Source organism: Ptychodera flava, chromosome 17 (assembly GCF_041260155.1).
Source record: "Ptychodera flava strain L36383 chromosome 17, AS_Pfla_20210202, whole genome shotgun sequence".
Taxonomy (NCBI): Eukaryota; Metazoa; Hemichordata; class Enteropneusta; family Ptychoderidae; genus Ptychodera; species Ptychodera flava.
In genome coordinates this window covers 6008829-6031189 of record NC_091944.1, presented here as the reverse complement: position 1 = coordinate 6031189, position 22361 = coordinate 6008829, and the positions used below count along the sequence as shown (strand labels likewise).

The following is a 22361-nucleotide window of genomic DNA, read 5'->3' as shown; positions in this document are numbered from 1 at the left end:
TTTATCAAAGAAACTTAATTTATGTTTATGTTTTTCTACTGTTTTTCTTTCTTGTACCCATATTGTAAATTGTTGAATCTTTGGTATTCTGTGCAATTTTCTGCAATCATATATATATTTCTTACCTAAAATTACTAAAACATTAACAGTGAATGTATCATCTTTCGTTATAATTCCCAATATAACGTTCTCTGGAATCAGTGTTATTGGAATATTACATTTTTCAGCAAAGCGATTCTACATCACTCCAAAATTGAAGAATATATTTGCACTCAAAAAAAAGATGGACTATGTCTTCCACCCATTTATTACAAAAAGTACATTTGTCATTTGTGATTACATTTCTTATTTTTAAAAATTTATTGGTAGCTATTGTACGTGTAAGAATCTTGTACTGAAAGCTTTGCAGGGCAGTATCGTCTGTAATTTTGAAGGTCAATGGAAAGAATTTTTTTTAGGTCACCGACATGAAATCTTTCTATCCACTTGGTCGTACTGACTTGTGTTTTAACTTTGTTCATTACCGTACTTTGAAAAAGACTTAAATATACTTTCCTACATATTTTTTCTGAAAAACGCTGGTTTATTAATCGATTATGTGTTTTATTTTTTATTTTTGCTTTCAATTGCTTAGGAATAGCATCAATAATACTTATGAACTTCAACCTTTCTGATTGTGGTATATTGTATTTATGACTAAATTGATTAAATGTCATGACACAGTGATTTTCATCTAGTAAATCTTCCAAATTGCAGATACCATGTCTGTGCCACTTAACATAATGCACTGATTTATTATCGATTTGAATGTTTGGATTGGACCAAATGCACTGTGTGACTGGATCGCTATCCTCGTCATCTTGATTCAATTGTTTCAGTTGGTCAGACCATGTCATCAAAGTATCTTTCCAGAACTTATTTTGACTAAAATATATTGATGCTACGTTCCTTGCAATTGGTGGAGTAAAATAGTGGAGACACTGACCACTAAATCCACTAACAGCCTTAAACCATTCCTTCCATTGACTTCCTTTATAACACATTAATCTATGAATCCATGTAATATGTAAAGAACTAGCTAATGTTGACAAGTCTAACATGTTCAGACCGCCATTTTGCACATCACAGCATAATCTTAGTCTGTTTATTTTTGGCTGTCTGTTGTTCCATATAAAGTTAAAGAGAACGTCATTCACTTTTTTTACGAGAGTTGTGGACATAATTGGTAAGACTGACATAATATGTATGAGCTTCGGTATTGCCAAATGTTTTAATCACACATATTTTCCCACACAGAGCTTTAAAAAACTTTATAGAAAGTAGCAGCAAAGGGGTTAGTCACTCATCAGGATGCCCCTCCAAAAGCTCTTGCCTCTGTGACCTCGCCAAAATGGAAAGGATATTAATGGAGATGATCTTACCATCATTCGCACCACCAAGACCTACCTGCGGAGCAGGCAGATTGGTGTTGCCTAAGGCATTGTCTTGGAGCGTACCCCCGACTTGTTGGATGGTGTACAACCTCAGATCAGACTGTGACTCATGAGAGATATTGAGGACCATGGCAGCCTAAAGTTTCAGTTAGCAATGAGGGTCTACCTTAGGTTTGACGAACCAGATGGTTTCCCAGATTACCAATAGCTTGTGTTCTGCCACAAGCAAGACGTACCTCTACTGGCCAGTGACATTGATGAGGCACTAGACCTGGTCTTCCCCATCGCCTAGAAACATCGGAAAAGTGTACACAGAGGGGCTCAGGCTGGGTGGTTGATAAATTTGTCACAGTCTGGCAGGACATCGCTTATACCAGCCCCTGAGAGGTGACTCTTACATTATCCCACTGCCAGTCCCTCTAAGAAACAAGAAGGCAATCATTAAATGTGAAAAACAAAGATGACGACTGCCTCTGCTGGATGCTCTACTTGGCTTTGTTTTATGCAAGCTTCATGTGGACCGGCCATGATGTACCCCACCAAGGACGGGCTAGACGAGGCCTTCAATAGCGTCAAAACCCAAAGCCCCCTTACCTTGATTGGTAAGTTGCGAGACAAAGAGGCCTTGCCATATATGTCTGTGACAGGGTTTTGTGGAATGTTAATTTAAGTGTATATTTGATTTGGAATATTTTCTCTTTAAAGATTTCCAGACATACTCATTTAAGTATTGAATAAAGAGTGCCAAACATTCCGACGTTGGTGGCGCCCTATTCGTGTATATATAGGGTTTCCACGTGTCAACCCTTAGCCTTGCCCACCATTTTGTGTCTTGTAGGTGAGTCACTTTTGTACTCTAGTAATCCGACTTTGTCAGGTACAAAATCTTTGCCATTCGAAGATTTTGACAGTGAGCGTTTGCACATTGAACATTCACCTTTAGGACTATGTACTTTTATTTCATTTTGATAAGTAATGTCTGTGTTTTCTGAGATATTTGAAAATGTGTTGCAATGTCAGCCATGTGCATGTATTACTTGAACAGTATACTTTCACCGTCCCACACCTCAGTTACTTTACTAGTTTGTGATATTAAACTGTAAGCCTTGCCCACAATTTTGTGTATTGTAGTGTTTTGGCGGCCGTCTGTAATATATATAATGTGTGACAGCTAGCTGACGACCACACTTTACGAACTCTTGGTGTGTTTGTCAAGACACTCTAACTCAACGCAGTTCCAAGCTTGCACCCTTCCCTGAATGCTTGTTGGCGACCTTCACAAATGGTGACCATGACGTGCGTGTGGTCCTGTGTTTGTTGTTCAGAAGCCCGCCTGGAATGTGTCCCTGTTCTTATTGCAAATGACTGTTTCCTGAGTTAATGGGAGTGCTACAAGGACAACTGCAGAAGCTGTCGAGACTGTACTGTTCATGTTGATGTGTACGTGTGGGTAGAAGTTTGGCAACAGCTGTTCAAGAACTGTGACATAAACATTATGATATGAACTTTGAATTTTCGATGTATTGTCTGTCCTGTTGGAGATGACTTTTGTGGATTGGTTTGAACAAAATATTGAAACCTTTTCAAAGTCTTATTACTCGACCATGCTTTACAATTATCACTTTGAATATATGAGTAGGCATTTGCATATTAATGATGACGTCATGCGTTGACTGTAATGATGATGTTGTACGTTGATTATTGACATTTACCCGTGATTTTTTTATTATTTGCATCAACAAAAACAAACTTTTGCGTACTTTTGCTTGAGTATAATTTTTGTAAATATTTATTCATTTCAATTTGTTACTTTTTGAATGGTGCAGAAGTTACTGCTGCTTTAAATTTTGGTCATTGTCTGTTGGTTTAGACAGGTGTATATCCCTAAATCTTTAGAGCAAAAACACTTACTTGCGTTGACATACTCCAGGTTTGGCATCCATGAATATTACCATTTAAAGTGACATTTTGATAACACCACCATTACTTGTGTTCAATTATCGAGTTTAAATGATTAATTTTTGATTGATTGAATATTTATTCTTTACATAATTTTCATTTGTTTACATATTTGATACCTGAGTGGTATTGATTACTTGTTTGGTTTTTTTGGATTATTTCATATTGTTAGTATCCTGAATTTTGATTGCCTCTATTGATTTTTTGAAACGGGGACGAATTTTCTAGATTAAAATTGTCTACGTTAAAACCATACACTGTATTTTTGAATGTATTTGAGTTGTATTATGGAATTATTTGAAATTATTTCTTCATTTAATAGTACATATTGATTGGGAAGTGCAGGTGTTCCTAAAAGCATTTGTGTTTGCTTTCCTGGTTTTTTCCCTTTTCTGAATTTTGATCTGAAGTTATAGTTATTTATCACGTTGCCGATTATTTATGCCTGATTACAAAAAAAATGGCAAGTGGTGATAGTCCTAGGACTAACAAAACCAGACCTGTTATGAATCTGGAAATATGCCAACTGCTGTGAGGGTTGAAAGTCGATCACCATTGCCAACTGAAAGTCAGCTTATTACTATGCAACAACAACTTCAACCCACATTCAATGTCAGCCTCCCTCCTGATATTAAACCTTCTTCTTTAGGAACAGTAGTAAACTACCAGTACAAACTCATGGTACGAGTGGTCTTCAGTTAACCACACCAAAGAAACCAGCATCGGTCTCATTTTCTGAAAGCAATGTCACTGTTGGTATACATAGCACCAAGACCACAATGATCAATTATATAAAAGGTGGTACACCTCCAGTAAGGAGTCAACCACAAAGCAATAATTATCCCAAGGTTATGTCCAGCAACCTAGTATGCAACAACGAATAGCAAGAACTCCAATGGCTCACCAACCAACTACTTTATCGGGTGCTCTTCCTTCACCACAGGTTGCTCAATTTGCTACTGTACCTCAAGCCAGCATGAATTCATTACATAAGATTTGAAATGTGCCTTTATTCACTGGAGGTCCATAGTGTAAAATTTTGATTGAAGACTGGATAAGGGACATGAAATATTTACTGAATGCTGGAACTGTACATTTACAACTTATGACTGTTGTACGAATTTGGGAGGAGAGGCTAGGAAATTGATTCTGAACTTGCCAGTCAGTTAACAGAGCCAAGTACAAGCTTTTGAAGAATTACGTTCCAAGTATGGGGATGTCCAGTCACTAGATCCCATGGCAGATTTTTATTCACGGTTTCAACAACAAAAAGGAGTCTCCCTGTTCATATGCAATTTCACTTGAAGCTGTGCTGCGTTGCATTGAGGAAAAGCAGAACTGAGGATACCCATTTCCTGATCGAGACAACCGTCTTACCCATCAATTCATGAGAGGTCTACAGGATGATATGGTGTATATTCGCCTCTACCATATGCAGCCATGGCGCCTTAGTTTTAGTGAATATGCTAAGACAGCTTTGACGTCTGGCAGGTGAAAGCAGAGCCACTCAATATGTGAAGCCCAAGAAAGCACATAGTCAACCTTTGCTCATCACAGATAGTAATAAGGGCACAGTGAAGGACAAATCGAGACAAGATGACATGCATACAACCCAGTTTAATGAACCGACTACATTGATCAAAGAACAAGGGAAGAAAATGCTTGATCTTGAACAGAGGTTGGAAGCCATGACAGCCAAGTTGAATGAAAGCTCATCATCCCAATTCAGAAATGGCCAAGCTTCTTATGGAAATCACCCCCACCGTCAACAAAATAAAGGCCCATTATCTGCTTTAGATGTGGAAAGGAAGGTCACATCAGTAGAAATTGTCGTGCTGTCATTGGACAAGAACAATCGAAAACTTCATTAAACGAATAGAGCCTGTGACTGAGGGGTAGGCCACAGGCGAGAAAAAGAATGCTAGCCCTACCACAACAAGTTATGTTACAGCCTTTGACCAGATTCAAAAGCCACGACTGTGCAGCCAAGAACAACTTCCTCCTGCAGCTAATATTTCTGATGATACTCATCAACAATTGATTGTCGTGCGAATGAAGATCATGTGGTTGTAATGGTTTGTCCTGTAAATCTCTTATTGATACCGGCTCACAAATTACTTCTGTAACAAGACGTTTTTCAGCAGTATCCAGTGTTGTGTAATAAACCTATAAGATCGAGTAATGTAATCATCGAGGGAGCTTCAGTCCAAGTGATGCCTTATGAAGGTGTGATTTCCCTGGACTTAGAATTTCTTGGTCAGTGTTACAGTGGTGTATCAGCTTTAGTGGTACCAGATACTGAATATAGAATGGAGGTGCCGCTGCTTGTTGGTTCAAACGTACGCATGATTTGGGCCAGTCACAAACACATGAGAGAGATGTTTGGGAAATGCTACCTTACAAGAGTGAAGGAAACGTCATCTGTTTGGTTCAAGGTATACAGGAAGAGCAGAGGGTGGTGGTCAAGATTGACAAATTGGTTCTGCCAAGTACACTGGTCAACGGCCCTACACTATCCCTCCTAGAAGTGAAGCATGTGTAAACTGCCATGCAACAAGAATTCCAGGGAACAGCCGTACACTGCATTGGCTGGAGGACCAAGAAAAAGTGGAAACCTTGATAACATTGTGACTGGAAGAAGCCTGGGTACAGTAGAACATGGGCGGGTTGTTGTGAGAGTATGCAACTTATCTTTATTTTATTTTATTTTATTAATAATGACTTCCACAGCCGAGGCCATTTATGGAAGACTGTTAGTAAAAATACAGATACAGAGTTAAAACATGAAGACAAGACGAACAAACTTTAACAAATACTGAGAAAACAATGTTTTAAAACATTTTTAAAACCATTTAAATTTACAGAAAAAGGATCAATGTCATTGTATTCGTTTAAAAGCAAATTAAATTGTCTCGGTACTCTACTAAAAAGAGAGTCACAAACACAATTAACTCTACCAAATGGCACATGAAACAAAGTAGTACGCCGAGTTGAAAACCTTGGTACATGAAGACTAAAAAATGAAGCTAAAGCATTAACATTAAACTTTGCATTTATGCATTTGTATAAAAATATATGATCAAAAATAGTCCTCCTTGATTTTAATGACTGTAAATTGTAAATATTGCACAACGAGTCAATGTCATCACTGTAAAAACCAGTAATTCTTTTATGAAGAAATGTTAAAAATTTATGCTGTACTCTTTCAATTCTATCAGACTGGTGTTTACTTATACTGTTCCAAATAACAGAAGCATATTCAAGCTTAGACCTTACCAAGGTAAAGTACAATAATTTTAAAACGTGCTCACTGTTAATACAATGGCTATTCCTCATAATAAAACCGAGAGCTTTTCTAGCACCTTGAATCATGTTATTTACATGGTCACAAAAATATAATCTTTGGTCAATAATAACACCGAAATCTCTCATGCTACTGACTCTATTCAATGCATGAGTGTCGAGTTTGTAAGGGAAAATATGAACATTTCTTTTCAATGAAACAGTAAGAACTTTACATTTAGTAGGATTAAGATTCAATAACCAAGTGTCGGACCAGCTGACAATTCTATCGATATCAGATTGCAGCATTAAAGAGTCATTAAAGAGCTCCTAAGTGCTCTGCAAAGCCAGTAAAGATATACCGCAATACACCACTTGCCGATTTGTATGTTGATACCTAAGTCAAGTCTATTTTATCAAGTGGTGCTGACGATAAGATGAAAGGTCAGAAGACATTCATGACAACCAAAGAGGGAGAGCATGGGAAACAGCAATGGAAGACTCACTTCAAATGACCAGCTTGAAAGAAGACTGCACAGGTCCCCGTCCCCTCATCGAAACATTTCTGCTCAAAACACTGGAAGGTCAGTGTCGAAGGACATAGACTTGAGTAAATGCGCAGTCAAGGAACAAGGACAACTGACACAGTTACAAGAAGTACTTGACAGCAACTCTGATGTATTCTCCCAGCATCCTTTGGACAATGGTTTTACATCAACTATTGAGCATGAAATACCCCTTATTGATGATAAGCCATTCCGGATACCACATAGAAGAATACCTCAAGCCTAGTGTCAAGATGTTCTTAAACATCTCAAAGATATGGAAGCTTCAGATGGTATACGTCCAAGTAAATCTCTTTATGCATCATCTATAGTAGTCGTTCGCAAGAAGGATGGTACATTACGCATATGCATTGACTATCGGCACCTGAATGCCTGCTTTGTGCGTGATGCCTATCTGTTACCCAGAATGGATGAAGCTTTAGATGCACTGGGGAAAGTGAAGTTCTTCTCATCTCAGGACCTGATATCAGGATATTGGCAATTCAAAACGGCAGAGAAAGACAAGCATAAGACTGCTTTTACTACTCCCATGGGCTTGTATGAAACAACCGTATGCCATTTGGTCTACAGAATGCATCTGCATCTTTTTCTCGTTTGATGATGTGCTGTCTGGGAGATCAGAACTTTACAACTGTTCTCATATACCTAGATGACATAATCGTGTTCTCAGAAACCTTTGATGAGCATCTCAGTAGACTACAGATGGTGTTTGACAGATTGAGGCAACATGGATTGAAGTTGAAACCATCTAAGTGCTCCTTCCTGCATAAAGAAGTCAAGTAGTTGGTACACATTGTGACAGCTAATGGTATTAGCACAGACCCTGAAAAGATAGACAAAGTGAGGATGTGGAGGAGACCAACAACTTGAAAGGAAGTTCTCCTGTTTCTTGGTTTTGCTGGGTATTATTGTTGATTCGTGAAAGGGTTCTCAAAAATAGCTGCCCCACTGAATCGTTTGGTGTCTGGTGATGTTAGAAAGAAGAAAGTTGGAAATCAGCAAGCAAAGATTCACCATTCCAAGGGAACATTGACTGCGAATCAGCTTTCCTACTTTTGAAAGAGAGACTTACTACTGCACCAGTCATAGGCTACCCAGACTTCTCCCAGCCTTTCATCCTGCAAGTAGATGCCTGTATCAGTGGACTTGGTGCAGTTCTGGCTTAAAAGCAGGATGGAATGGAAAGTGTAATCGCATATGCAAGTCGTGGACTCACTCCATCGGAAACCTTGTATCCTGCCTACAAGTTGGAATTTCTTTGTCTGAAATGGCCCCACGGACAAATTCAGAGACTATATGGTAAAAAATTTACAGTAATGACAGACAACAACCCGCTGGTGTATGTAACCTCCACAGCTAAACTAGATGCTACCAGTCAGCGATGGATTTCACCGTTAGCCACGTTCGACTTTGATATCAAGTATAATTCAGGTGAAAGCAACTCCAATGCTTATGGTTTATCAAGGATGCCAAGAGAGCATGTTGCAAGCACTCTGAAGGTCATGAGCTCTGCACTCAGAAAGGAAGATCAGAAGCCAGGGGAGGAATGAAAGGAGAAAGATCGGAGGTCCGTAATGCAGGATGTGAAAAAAATCATCTAGAACCTGATGCTAAGTATTTGGTTGGTACGCACACCTTGCCAAGTAAATCAAATGAAGAAATTAGTCAACTCCAGAGAGATGATCCTGTCATTGGGAGAGTGATGATGTACAAGGAACGACAGACCAGATCCAGTAGACGTGAAAGAGGAAAGATTCTAGAGAAGCTCTTTTACTTTTGAAACAGTGGGAGAGGTTATGTGTTTGGCATAGTATGTTGTATAGATCTATCCAGGATCAAGAAGGACATACATATTGGCAGTTGGTCTTGCCTGCAGCCTTGATAGAACAAGTACTGATTGGAATTCATGATAATAATGGACATTTTGGCTTTGAGAGAACCATGGATCTTGTGAGGAGACGGTATTATTGACCAAAGAATGCAATCATTTGTGAAAGAGTGGTGTAACACTTGTAGACGATGTGCGCTCTGGAAGCTGCTCCCTGCAACAACTCGTGTACCACTGGTAAATATCCGAACAGCTGAACCAATGGAGTTAGTATGCATTGACTTCCTGTCCCTCGAAAAATCTAAAGGTGGAGTAGAGAATGTATTGGTGGTGACTGACCATTTCAGCAAGTATGCCCAAGTGTATGCAACAAAGAATCAGAAAGAGAAAACTGTAGCAAGAGTGTTATGGAAACAGTTTTTCTGCCTCTATGGATTTCCTAAGAGAATTCATGCTGACCAGGGAAGAAATTCCGAAAGCTCATTGGTCCAGGAGTTGTGTAAAATCACAGGTATACAGAAAAGCAGGACTAACCCTTATTATCCAGCAGGCAAATGGTATGAATGAACACTTTAACCACATCCTACTGAATATGTTGGGAACGTTGGACCCTTCTCAGAAGCAGGATTGTAAGTATTATCTGGAAAGTCTGACACATGCGTACAACTGTACACGGCATGACTCAACAGGACATTTTCCTTTCTTCCTGATGTTCATGAGACATCCATGCCTACCAATTGATTTGGGTTTTGATGTGTCAGAAGAAAACAGTATGGAAGCTGACTATTCAAATATGTTGATGATTTGTGTTCAAGACTACATTGGTCATATCAAGAGGCTATTTGTCGAAGTGATACAGCAAGAGAAAACAAAGAGAAATCACGACAAGAGTACAAATAATGAGTCTGTACTCCAACCTGGAGACAGAGTGCTTGTAGCAGATAAAACTCCCGTCATAGGAAAACACAAGCTACCTGACAAATGGGAATCTAAGCCGTATGTTGTGATTTCAAAGCGACCTGGTGTTCCGATGTATGTCATACAGTCTGAAGATGGGGTAACACAGTGCACTCTTCACAGAAATATGCTCAAACTTTGTACGTTCCTGACACCAACTGTAAAGGAACCTTCAAGTGAAGACCTTGGTGATCTTTAATGTAATGAGGTAACAGCGAGACTGACAGCGTTGTTAGCAGTGAAGACATGTTGGAAATCCCAATGACGATAACTATGTATTGAATGATCCAGGCACAAATGACAATTCGTCTACAAATCTACTTTCAGGTGAAGAGACGGAGCCACGGCAGACTGAATCAGATGAACGAGTTGGTGCAGAACATGGTGAATGGCACCGAGAAGCTGACAAATCCCTGTCAGCAATATATCCTGAAAGGAGAACAAGTGTAGTAACAGAGACCATGGATTTAGAATGTCCTGTATGTATCACTATTGATGAAACCAATGGTGAACGTCGTGTTGGTGACCTAAATGGAGGCACAAGAGGAGAGGATACTTTAACCACCCAGAACAATGGAGTTGATGAGAATGGCAGGCATGGTACAGACTTGAATCTAGAAAAGCCTACCACTGAGCAGAGTTACCCCTCACCAGATGCCAAGGCTGCTGTTGGGACAGACAGGGCTCAGGAACACGTTGCCAGTGCACTGCGGGCCAAAGGCCCCCCATTTGGTTTCATATTAGCGTGTCACTTTTTCGCCGCACATACGTCGTGTACGCGTACAGTGAGTCAAATCCGCCTTTGACGCTATGTATTAAATTTCGCCAAATTTCCACGCTGCACAGCTTAATATTGATGGAAGAGTTGCAGATTCAATTTCCTCATATGTTGACCTTTCCATTATGATATTTTGGCAATAATTTCATGAAGGAATTATGAAAATACATTAGTGATAATTATTCATATGCAAAAATAGGTGAAAACACAGTCAACAGCCAAATGATCGTTAACTCGTCATTTCATTAAAATAAGAGGGAAACTCAAAAAAAATAAAACGATAGAGTTTAAGTTAACCTTCATGAGATGTGTAATCTCAAATATTGTAAGAATTACCAGCGAAAGAAAAAGTTATACCAACGGGTTTTACAGATGTTTTTCACTTAACGATGTGGCGAATAAGCTCGATTTCCTGTAGAAAACAATGGCGTGTAATATACCGAACAGATTGCACACTTCTCGTCGGTTGAAATTCCTCAATTTTGAACGAATAATGATGAAAATTGACATGGTGATCCTTTGATTAATATACAAAATTCCTATTGTTTTAGATTTTTGAATTTCTTCACGAAAATTGTTTTATTTGAATTTTATTTATTCCGATCACTGAAATATACTGTTGCCGTCAATGATTTGGCGAGCTGACGGCGTGTACATATGCAGAACACGGGCCTTAAATTGACGCATTTTTATCAGTATGCGTCTCGTAAGATGTACAGACCAAATGCATGTCATGTTGTTGTAATTTATACCAAATTTTGGCGAAAATCAACGATGAAAATTCCAGTAAATTTGAAAAATAACACAGAACGGAGGCGAACGGGCGCAGACTCTCCACTGTAATCGTGCAGTGAACGTTATCGATCGATATCCTTTTATCGGAAATTGATACATTGTTGTCGTGCTCACTCGCAGGTCATATTCAGCTCACAATGGCGCCAAACTTGCAAAGAGCGCCAAAATGTGAACGCATCGCCAAAACTGTAAAAAGTGTCGACGATTCAATCTAAGTACAAGAAACCAACGGATACGTTGATTTTATGCTGTCTAAGGCAATATATACGGGTTATGTGGACATATTAATGATTTGACCTCGATACATGAGCCCGTACGCCAGCAGATTTCGATCGATATTCTATTGAAATAAATTGATACAATGTTCGCTGTCGTCTCTAGCAACCGTCCGAAAGCGCTCTCAGGTAGAATATATGCTTCGCAGAATACGAAACATTCAGGCATACGTTCGTCCCGCAGTGGTGAATTCAATGAACCTGTGTGTGACAGTAGTGATGCTTATGAAGCAAGACGTTATCCATCAAGAGTACGAAGACCACCAGATAGTCTGACTTACTATAGTATGGCGTTAGTTTGTGAACTCCTGAAGAGACATTGGACATGTATTCAAATAAATACGATAAGGATGCCTTTTGTCAAAGCAGGGAAGGATGTGACAGGGTTTTGTGGAATGTTGATTTAAATGCATATTTGATTTGGAATAATTTTTTTCTTTAAAGATTTCCTGACTTTGTCATTTACGTAATGAATAAAAGTGCCAAACATTCTGATGTTGGTGGCGCCCTATTCGTGTGTATATATATATATGGTCGCGCCCCATTCATGTATATATATATATATATATATATATATATATATATATAATATATATATATATATATATATATATATATATATATATATATATATATATATATATATATATATATACACCGTACTCTCTGTGCCCAAGTTCAGAGGTTGCCATAAAGCCATTATGGTGATAACCGGGAGGGCACATTGTATACATTTTGTGTGTGTGTATATATATATATATATATATATATATATATATATATATATATATATATATTATATATATATATATATATATATATATATATATATATAATATATATATTATATATATATATATATATATATATATATATATATACACGAATGGGGCGCCACCAACATCAGAATATATATCGGTAAGAGCATATATATATATATATTATATATATAATATATATATATATATATATATATATATATATATATATATATATATATATATATATAATATATATATATATATATATATATAATATATATATATATATATATATATATAGGGTTTCCACGTGTCAACCCTTAGTCTTGCCCACCATTTTGTGTCTTGTAGGTGAGTCACTTTTGTACTCGTGTAATCCGACTTTGTAAGGTATGTAGTCTTTGCCATCCAAAGATTTGGACACTGACCATTTGTACGTTGGATATTCTTCTTTAGGACTTTGTAGTTTTATTTCATTTTGATAAGTAATTTCTGTGTTTCTGAGATATTTGAAAATGTGTGGCAATGTCAGTCATGTGCATGTGTATTACTTGGACAGTATACTTTCATCGTGTCACACCTCAGTTACTTTACTAGTTGTGATATTTAAACTGTAAGCCTCGTCCACCATTTTGTGTCTTGTAGTGTTTGGCGGTCGTCTGTGATAAGTATAACGTGTGACAGCTGACAACCACACTTTACGAACTCTTGGTGTGTTTGTCAAGACACTCTAACTCAACAAAGTTCCCAGCTTGCACACCTTACCCTTACCTGAATGCTTGTCGGCGACCTTCACATGTCTTTGGCTAGGATAAAGGCATCATTGACTTCTACATCAGCAAGCAGTCCATGGAGAATGGCCTGGATCGACATTGTGTCGATTGGGGTGGCTGGGAAATCCCGCTACAACACCGTGTGAAGGACTTCAATGCGCTCTTGACACTTATGCGTACACGACCTCCACGGCTACACAAGGCAGGACCTGCTGTTGGCCAACAAGCCTAAGTGCAGGGAGGTCGGAAAGTTGACTGAGAGGGTCGCGATGCTAGAGAAGGGCAAAAACAAGTTTGATTTCAAGAACCACTACAGGCAGCTCCCAATTCCCACTGTGTTTGAGTGCTTCCTGAAGATAAGCCTGCACCGGTATAGCCTTGACCAGCCCATTACTGCAAAATGTCCTAGTATCTCCTGGGGTGTGCAGCTAAAAAGATTAACATTTCTTACAATATCTTTTTGTGTTTCATTTATCCTCCAACCATAGTAAAGCCAACGAATAATTCGACAATTTCTATAGTGTTTCCGTACGTTTTAATTTGACTAATCCCCCTACTATTGTGAAACCCAGCATGACGCTGGCTCACAATGCAGGTACCTGACTCATAACAATCAAAAGCTATGACAGCTATGATAAGAAAGACAAAATGATGATGCAGGGAATGTTGCTGAGTTTGTAAATCGGATAGAAATGCAATTTCTGTTATGAAAATTTTGACTGAACGCCACTACGTGACTGCATGATATGTGGGGTACATCAGTTATTTCGATGAGTGATGTGATAATATTTTTCAGTTGGCTTTAACAAGCAAGTGAAAATAACTGCTGTGACCAATATCATTCACCGAGGTCATGGCGTTCTAAGATTGTAAAGGACATGTTTTACACTGCTCGTTAATATCACACGCAAGTTCTTGATTGTTGAAGGGTAGTTAATGCCGGACAAACCCATATTGGATCAGTACCAGCCATTCCCATTGTTGAGCCTCTGCCATGGCCATGTGTAGAATTACTGCCAGTTATTACCACCATAATGGACAAATGATTTCAAAATATTCTCAGCAGCAGGATGATATACTTGGTAGAGTTACTTGAACTGAAAGACTTCAGAAGTATAGCTATGGAAGGAGTTTATTATCAGATTGCACATCTTGGAAAAGTGGAGACATATGATCTACTGAGAGCTTGCTTTTATTGGACAAAAGTTTCTCAAAATGTAGACTGTAATGATTGTAAATTGTAAATAGTGTATATTTCGTAAATCAACAGAAAGACAACTGATAGCACCATTCTCAACCTATCGAGTTAGTTTGTATGAACTACTTTACAATAAACCCTTGACAATTGGTAATTCCTCTACAGGAGGAAATGCAATGTGATGATTACTGATCATTTACTCATAACGCTGTTGGCATGCCAACCAAGAAATAGACTGGTAGAACCAAAGTGAGAATATTGTTTGATCACGATATGGTCAACTGAGGATTTCCAGCAAGATTGCATTCTGACAGAGAATGTAAGGTCGTCTGATCGCCTTTTTATTATTTCAGTGATCAGGATAAATAAAATGCAAAAAAAAAGTTTTCTAAAGAAATTCAAAAATCTAAACAAAACAATTTTTGTATATTAATCAGAGGATCTACATGCAAGTTTTTCACAACCATTGGTTCAGAACTGAGAAAGTTTATTCAGTGAGAAAGGTGCAATGTGTTCTGTACATGAGATACCTTTGTATTCCTATGGAGAAATCGAGCTTATTCAACACATCGTAGATGAAAACAAATATAACAAGTTGCATGAAGGAATTCAAAAATCTAAATCGATACGCTTTTTTATATTAATCAAAGGATCATCTTGCCATTTTCAATATCATTAGTTAAGAATTGAGGAAGTTTATTTGGTGAGAAGTGTGCAACCTGTTCTGTACATCAGACGCGTATAGACGCCATTGTTTTCTATAGGAATCGAGCTTATTCGGCACATCGTAAAATGAAAAATACATCTGAAAAAACCGCCGGTTCAAATTTTTCATTTCCCTGTTATTTCTTACAATATATAAGATTACGCATCTCATGAACGTTAACTAAAACTCTATTGTTTTAAATTTTTAGTTTTCTTTCTTACTTTTATGAATATACCGAGTTTACGATCGTTGTGCTGTTGGCTGTGTTTTCACCTAGGTTTGAATAGAGTATTATCGCTTAGGCGTTTTAAGAATTCCTCCATGTAATTGTTGTTAAAATATCATAATGGAATGAGGAACATTAAAGGAAATGGAATCTGCAACTCTTTCATGAATATTTAGCTGTGCAGCGAGGAAATTCGGCGAAATTTTCAACATTGCGCGGAATACGGATTTGGCTCTCTGTACGCTTACTCGACGTATGTGTGGCGAAAAGTGGGCGAACCTTGAATGGATAAAATGGGGACCTTTTGCCCATAGTGTTGGGTCTGACAATCTACGGATAGTCTAATTTGTAAAGTATCCACAGCAAGGGTCATTGGGCAATAATGAGTATGTGGGAACGGACAAGTGGTAGTGCCATTCTTGAAACTGGTGTCTTTCTCGAGTTTGCAGTGTTTCCAAAGCTTGGAATAGGGTTTTATTCATGCAATCGCTATAATGCATCCATATCGTTATCATTGATTTTGACGTATCTGGCAGGGTGTGTAAGTTTGAGAGTGCTTATAGCCAAAATAGTTTTGTGAAGCCACTAAATTGCTGTTGTATCATGTGACGTGAGTTTGTTATTTACTTAGTGGTGGTATTGTTCATGTACACCACCATTTGGCATTTGTCCCAGAAGCTATGCCACCACCTGCCCACAAGCAGGACGATGAAAAGTTCCCTGAGGTTTATATGCTCATCCTCATCGTTGGATGGTCCGCTGACCACAACCTGTAGGACAAATTGTTTGCGTAAATTCTCGCTCCTGCTGCTAAGCATGTGTCAGTGGTGAAACTCTGAGTCAGAGTCTTCTCTATGAAGAATGCTGTATCATTAAAAGTTTTGCTATGATTAAAGCGTATGTTATGAGACTGTCATGAAACAAAATTTATCACATCAATGAGTCGCAGAGTCGCTCCAAAAATTTGCACCAACCGTGAATAACTCTTGCCACCCACTTGAGTTTGCTGGTTAGTTATTGACCTCGCGCTATGTTGCTCACCTCCTTGGAATCGTAATTGTGAGTAAGTTGCATCAGGTGAAGACTGAAGGTCATTTGCAGAATAATAGCCAACTCGCTGGTATTGTATAGTTTGACCGAGATGTATCTAGACTTTTAAACGATACAAATAAAAGCCACAAGTGGATTTCTGACCTGTACCAATGGGTTGTAAAATTGATTTTAACACATATGCCGTGGCATCGATTGGAATTTTATGGTAATATTCTGTAGCTTTCCACAACATATTAAATACACAATTGATCAAAATCTCTAGCTGAATTGTTTGCTTAAGTATTCATATCTTGTATGTTTAACATTGGGCATCTAGAATATGAACTCTAGCAAAGGCCTCCCTTTCAAAGCCATGTGGTGCTAATGGACTTAGCTTGCCACTTGTGTTCAGTAGTCTGAGACGTGCCTGTGCAGGTTGCTGTGTCATATGGGAACTATGTGCCTGGCCTTGTGATTCTCGAAGTCAAGTGTTAGTGACGTCGCCAATGACACACGACAAACAGACTGTCCCGTATCTTGGCATACAAGTGGATGACGCTTGTGTTGAATGATTTAGTTGCAGCATCTAGGTAAATTCATAATCTTACGTTTGTGCACTGGACAAAGTAACATATCATTCCATCCGTTTTTATCACTTTGAGATACAGATCTGTTGAAATATTTGTGCGTTGCATTTTGATACAGAAGCACTGTCCTTCTCAGTTTTACACCTACTGTGGCCTTTCACGAATGTACTTTGCTATTTTTCAAAATATCGCCTTTCTGACTCAATGCAGTCTAATTCTATGGTCCTCATAAAAGCGATTGCATAAGCTGTCATCTGTGTCTATGTGATGAACTGTTGGAAACAACTGTATGCGATTGTAATATATTAAACCCCAATGGTTTACCTTGTATCTTTTCCATTATTTTCTACAGGATATGGATTATTATTAAACACAACTTACACGTGAAGAAGATATTGTGAGAAACTATAAAGAAATGGACACTCCTCCCTTTTTTGCGAGAATGCTGCGAGATTGCATTATTTCTCGCACTCAATGTGCGAGAATTAAATTTCTCGCCATGATTCTGTCAGAAGAAAAATTCTAGCCATCAGACAACGACAATTTGTCTTCCGCACTGTCAATCTGCGAGAAAAAGAATGCACACACAAGCAAATTTTCACTGACTGATCGCTAGAATTTTGTTTCACGCACACCAATTGCGAAAAAATAAATTTTCGCCTATGAAATCGAGCAGCCTTTTTGCAAAAACTGAGAATGTCCATTTCCCACCATTTTCTCGCAATATTTTTACTAGCATTATGTGACGGCATTTCGGTTGGCAAAATGTGGCGATGAACCAACAAGTTCAAATAATCGAACATAGTCGCTGTTAATATAAGCGCCTGAGTTGCATCGACCAAATCCGTAAACCGAGGGGTAAAACTGACCTTTTTCAGAAAGAGTGGCTTTAAAGGTGGAATCAAATCATCTCATCGTGGACCGGAGGTAAAAAGTAAAAAACGAAAACCATACAGGTAATGGGGCTTTGATTGCACTTGCCCAGTAATTGTAACCCCTTTCTACTACCAGTGGCGCAGCGCATCATTAGCCAAGCACGTCAGTTCGTGCGTGTTTCGCCCTGCAAACCAGCATCAGTGCTAAATTAATAAATAGAAAAGCTGTAAGTCAGCCTCTATCGTTTCATTTTAACAAGACTCGATGATTTCAAAAATATGTCCCATGCTTCAGTGTATGTTCACTTGCACATGCTACCAGGAAAGTGTCGAAGACTTGAGCTAAACATGTGATATTTCACAAAATGACCAAGCTTAAATCTTTTATTGAATAAAACAAATGGGAGAATACAATGAGCACTAGGATTATTGAAAAGGATTATTGAAAAGATTGTAAAGATAGCTCTCGGGCATCACTGTTGGAAATCGCTAAACATTATGTAATACATAATGCTCTAACGCTCATATGCTAGCTTAGCATTATACATTTTTTGTAATAACGCCATAAGGTTCTTTTTTGTTCATTTAGAAGCATTTTGTCCCCTTATTCAAAACCAGGTCAAATTGCATCGTAGTCATATATATTGTCGATAAATTACTATGTTTCAAATGACCAATGTTATTACTTGCATTTGGATTTTAGGTATATGAATCTTTAAGGTTCCAAGACAAGAAATTGACCTTTTTAAACTAACAATTCTAAGTGCTTAATAAGCTCAGAACTTCCGTATATTATATATCTTCTGAAAGCCTAAATATAGGGAAACATTTTGTTTACCTTAGTGTCACAACTGTTTACATAACTATCACATGACAGGTAATTTGCATAACCTTTGAAAAATCGATTTTCCCTATGTTTTGTTTCAATGCTTTAAGATATGTGGTTGAAATTTTGTGAGTGCAAGCTGTCCTGAAGATCCTTCAAAGCCTGTCTCAGAATTTTTTAAAACCCTCTTAATTAATTTTTATGCCAGAAAAACTTCAAGGGCGGTGAATTTTACCCTAGTTGATAAATTCTTTAAAATTTTGCTTAAAAAATAAGCAAGTATCAAAATCTGAGACACACTTTGGAAGAGCATTGTGACAGTTTGCATTCCAACAAGTTTGAGTCAAATATTTTAAAGTATTGAGACAAAAGATAGAGAAAACCGATTGTTATTAGGTTATGCAAATTACCTGTCACGTGACAGATATGTAAACAATGGTGACACAACGGTAACAAAATGTTCCCGTATATCTAGGCTTCAGAAAATATATAATTTATAGGGATTCTGAGCCACCAGAGAATTGATAGTTTAGAAAGGTAAATTTCTTGTCTTGGAACCTTAACCTAGATTTGCAGGACTAAGATTTCATTTCTAAATACGTCAGGTAAAGAATTATAATTTGTACTAATTTTGTAGTACAAATGTGATGCAATGATTTCATGAGGTACTGTTATCGTCCGTGACATGTGGTTTCGATATCCAGATGCGAGACACACAAGTTTACATTAAATCACGCTAAAAAGCATTAGGGGACGTTTCCATCTAAAAAACAATGCATATTCAATGCACATTCACCCCTTGAAATAGGGGTTCAAGGGGTATGGAGCTCCTAATTAAAGTTATTTGCCATCTCGTAAGCTGTTTGCAATATGTGATTAGAGATAGCGATAAAGTGGGTGTACAGGGAAGACATCTCTGCCTTACACACTTCACTCATACAGATAATCGTTCGCCTTGAACTTCTTTGAACATTGTACCCTAATTTTCACAGAATAGGACCTATAAATATACTACAAGCCATATGTTAGTTCAAATTAATAAAGTAGGAAGAAATTTCGATGTCCTGAAATGATAATACTTTTGTCAAGGTTTACACAAGACTGAGTTTGTGCCGCTTCACTGTACAATACCTCGGCATAAAGTAGTACCGGCCAAGCTATTGGTATCTGAAGTTGTTGACTAAGCGTTATGTAATGTCTGATTATGTCTGATATAACTACTTTAGATTGCATATTATCAGTGCAGAAAGAGCCCAAAAAAGTGCAGTTTTTTAGATGCAAGCGTCCCGTCATGGAGAGTTCAATTTATCTTTGAAGCTTCTTTCACCAGTCAAGAATTCCCACATCATAATACCAAAGCTGAAAAAGAAACCCAAAAAGCTATTACGTGTTCGCTATAGATAAATTTAATTCAACGATATCGGAATGCTCTGCATTTAAATGTCATCGGGTTCCATTTATAAAGGGAATGCAGTCCACTTAGTTAATACGTCTACCGTCTTAGAATGGACCTAAGTAGTTACATTTCCTACCATAGTGATGCAGGGCATTTGAAGACTTAAATGGAAGAAGATACGTTAAAGATTCTGTCTTTTGGTTGTAACGAAATTGCACAGTATTAATTGTTTGTCTGGCGGTTGGTATTATTCTGCTTACTTTGACTGAAAAATGATCTTGCTGTCCATCTTCTATTTCAATGTCAGTATGTATTCAAACATAAAGAAATAAACAAAACCTAAACGTTCATTTCCCCTGTGCCTGTTTAACGTTTATATCACTTAGTGACAATGCCGTTGAGCTTTCTAAAAATCAAATGAGTTCGTGTCATTTGAGTATAAATGGCATCTAAATATCCGATGGGAAATAATAATCAATCTTCTTCACATATGCAAAATGACCATTGAAATTTATTCCCCCCATATTGCAAAGGATGGAACTCCAATTTGTTTGAATCCCTCTGTACGAATATCGATCAAACTAGCATATATCCTATATGCTCCTTTCTTTAAAAAGTTTCAAAGTGCCGGTAAATAGCTAGCCTCAAAAGGAAAAGTCATTTGTATGCAGTGATGTATACTTTATAAAAGGTTGACTTCGCATAGTTCTAAATAATGATTGATAACGAGGTTCTCTACAAAATGCCTCTTGCTTAAATTTGTGAGCATTATATTTGGTTATAAAGGGCACTGTCACTTATGTCAAATCTCGAGAGTCTGCAATAGCCAAATACGTCGAATGGAATTTGCTATCGAAGCTCTAGCCATTATGGCATGATGACTGCGGTAAGGCCAAGCATGTGTGGGACTGTATTCCTTACAAGATAGCCCTACCATACTTTCACAAATTTAAGGGTATGGCACTTTCACAATCATTAGTCTATTTGATCACAAGACCATTTACTCATGTACACAGAATCATAACAATAACAAGAACGTGTAAGGAAAGATGTCGATATTCGGTACCCAAAGCCTTTAATTAATGCCAATATTCTTCATTAATTTGTATATAGTGTATATTATTCATAACAGTAATAATGCACTAAATAATCTTTTACAACCATGTACTTAGCTGAACAAAATGCATATTTCCTGGAAATCAATGATCCAGAAAATGCTTTAGATCATTCGCAGTATTGAGAATAATGATCATATTGTATGAATGTCCTGTAAGTGATCTGTATAGATTTACTTATCCTTGATACCTTCTATCAATGTATACTTCCTCTTATTCAACTATACAGATGGCTACGGCAGTGGAATTGCATAACACAGGGAGAGAAGTTAGACAGACGGCTTGCTGACAAACTGAAGCTGGATCTAACATCTCAAACCTGCCCTTTACCTTCTTTGTTAGAGGGGTAGATGGTGCCAGATTAAGTGAGGTAAGCCTAGTCTGGCAGAGACCCTGCGATTCGCGTTCTCCCCTGTTGGAACACGCGCGCCCTTCAGAGACGCGACGCGAATCCCAGGGTCTGGACGTTCTTGCAAGCGACCGGTCGGATTTCTGCCTGATCCGGGTACTTTATAGAACTCCACACACCCGTTAATCAAAACAAAAATGACAAGTAGCATAGCCAAATAAAATGAAAAATGAAAAATAAAAACATACCACGTATATAGGTCTACCGGCTACTAGTATATATTCTCTCCGCCCAATTAGATAGGTGTTTCTTTTGAGGTCACTACCCAATGAATATTCATACCCTTGCAAAAACGGACAGTCGCTGTGTCTGGCAGCGCGTGCTCACAGCTGCACAGCGTAGTCTTCGTGGGCGCGCACAAAACAAGGCACAGCGACTGTGGAGAGTCTAAGGTCAGGCTAGCACCATGTGTTGCTGTAACAAGTCTGATAGATGCTGTGAGATAAGTAGATTGAATTCCCTTGATAGGTATTATTAATTAACTTATTTTTGCTTTCATTTAATTGGAGGTTACCCCATTACCTTACTACTCTGTGACTGCTTTTACTAACAATATAAATTTGCCTTATAGAAAATGTCAACTT

The 22361-nt window shown here is 38.0% G+C and overlaps 2 protein-coding genes across 4 annotated transcripts in view; one reads left to right on the top strand and one right to left on the bottom strand.

The window, feature by feature from the left end:
* The window catches only part of LOC139115246 (tetratricopeptide repeat protein 38-like), a 260249-nt gene that overhangs the window by 42455 nt on the left and 195433 nt on the right, over window positions 1–22361 (top strand). The window lies entirely within an intron of this gene.
* Window positions 18955–22361, bottom strand: part of LOC139115249 (uncharacterized) — an 87404-nt gene continuing 83997 nt past the window's right edge. Inside the window, exon 5 of the mRNA XM_070677226.1 lies at window positions 18955–20216. The gene's annotated coding sequence lies outside the window, so the exon portion shown is untranslated. The remainder of the gene's footprint in view (window positions 20217–22361) is intronic.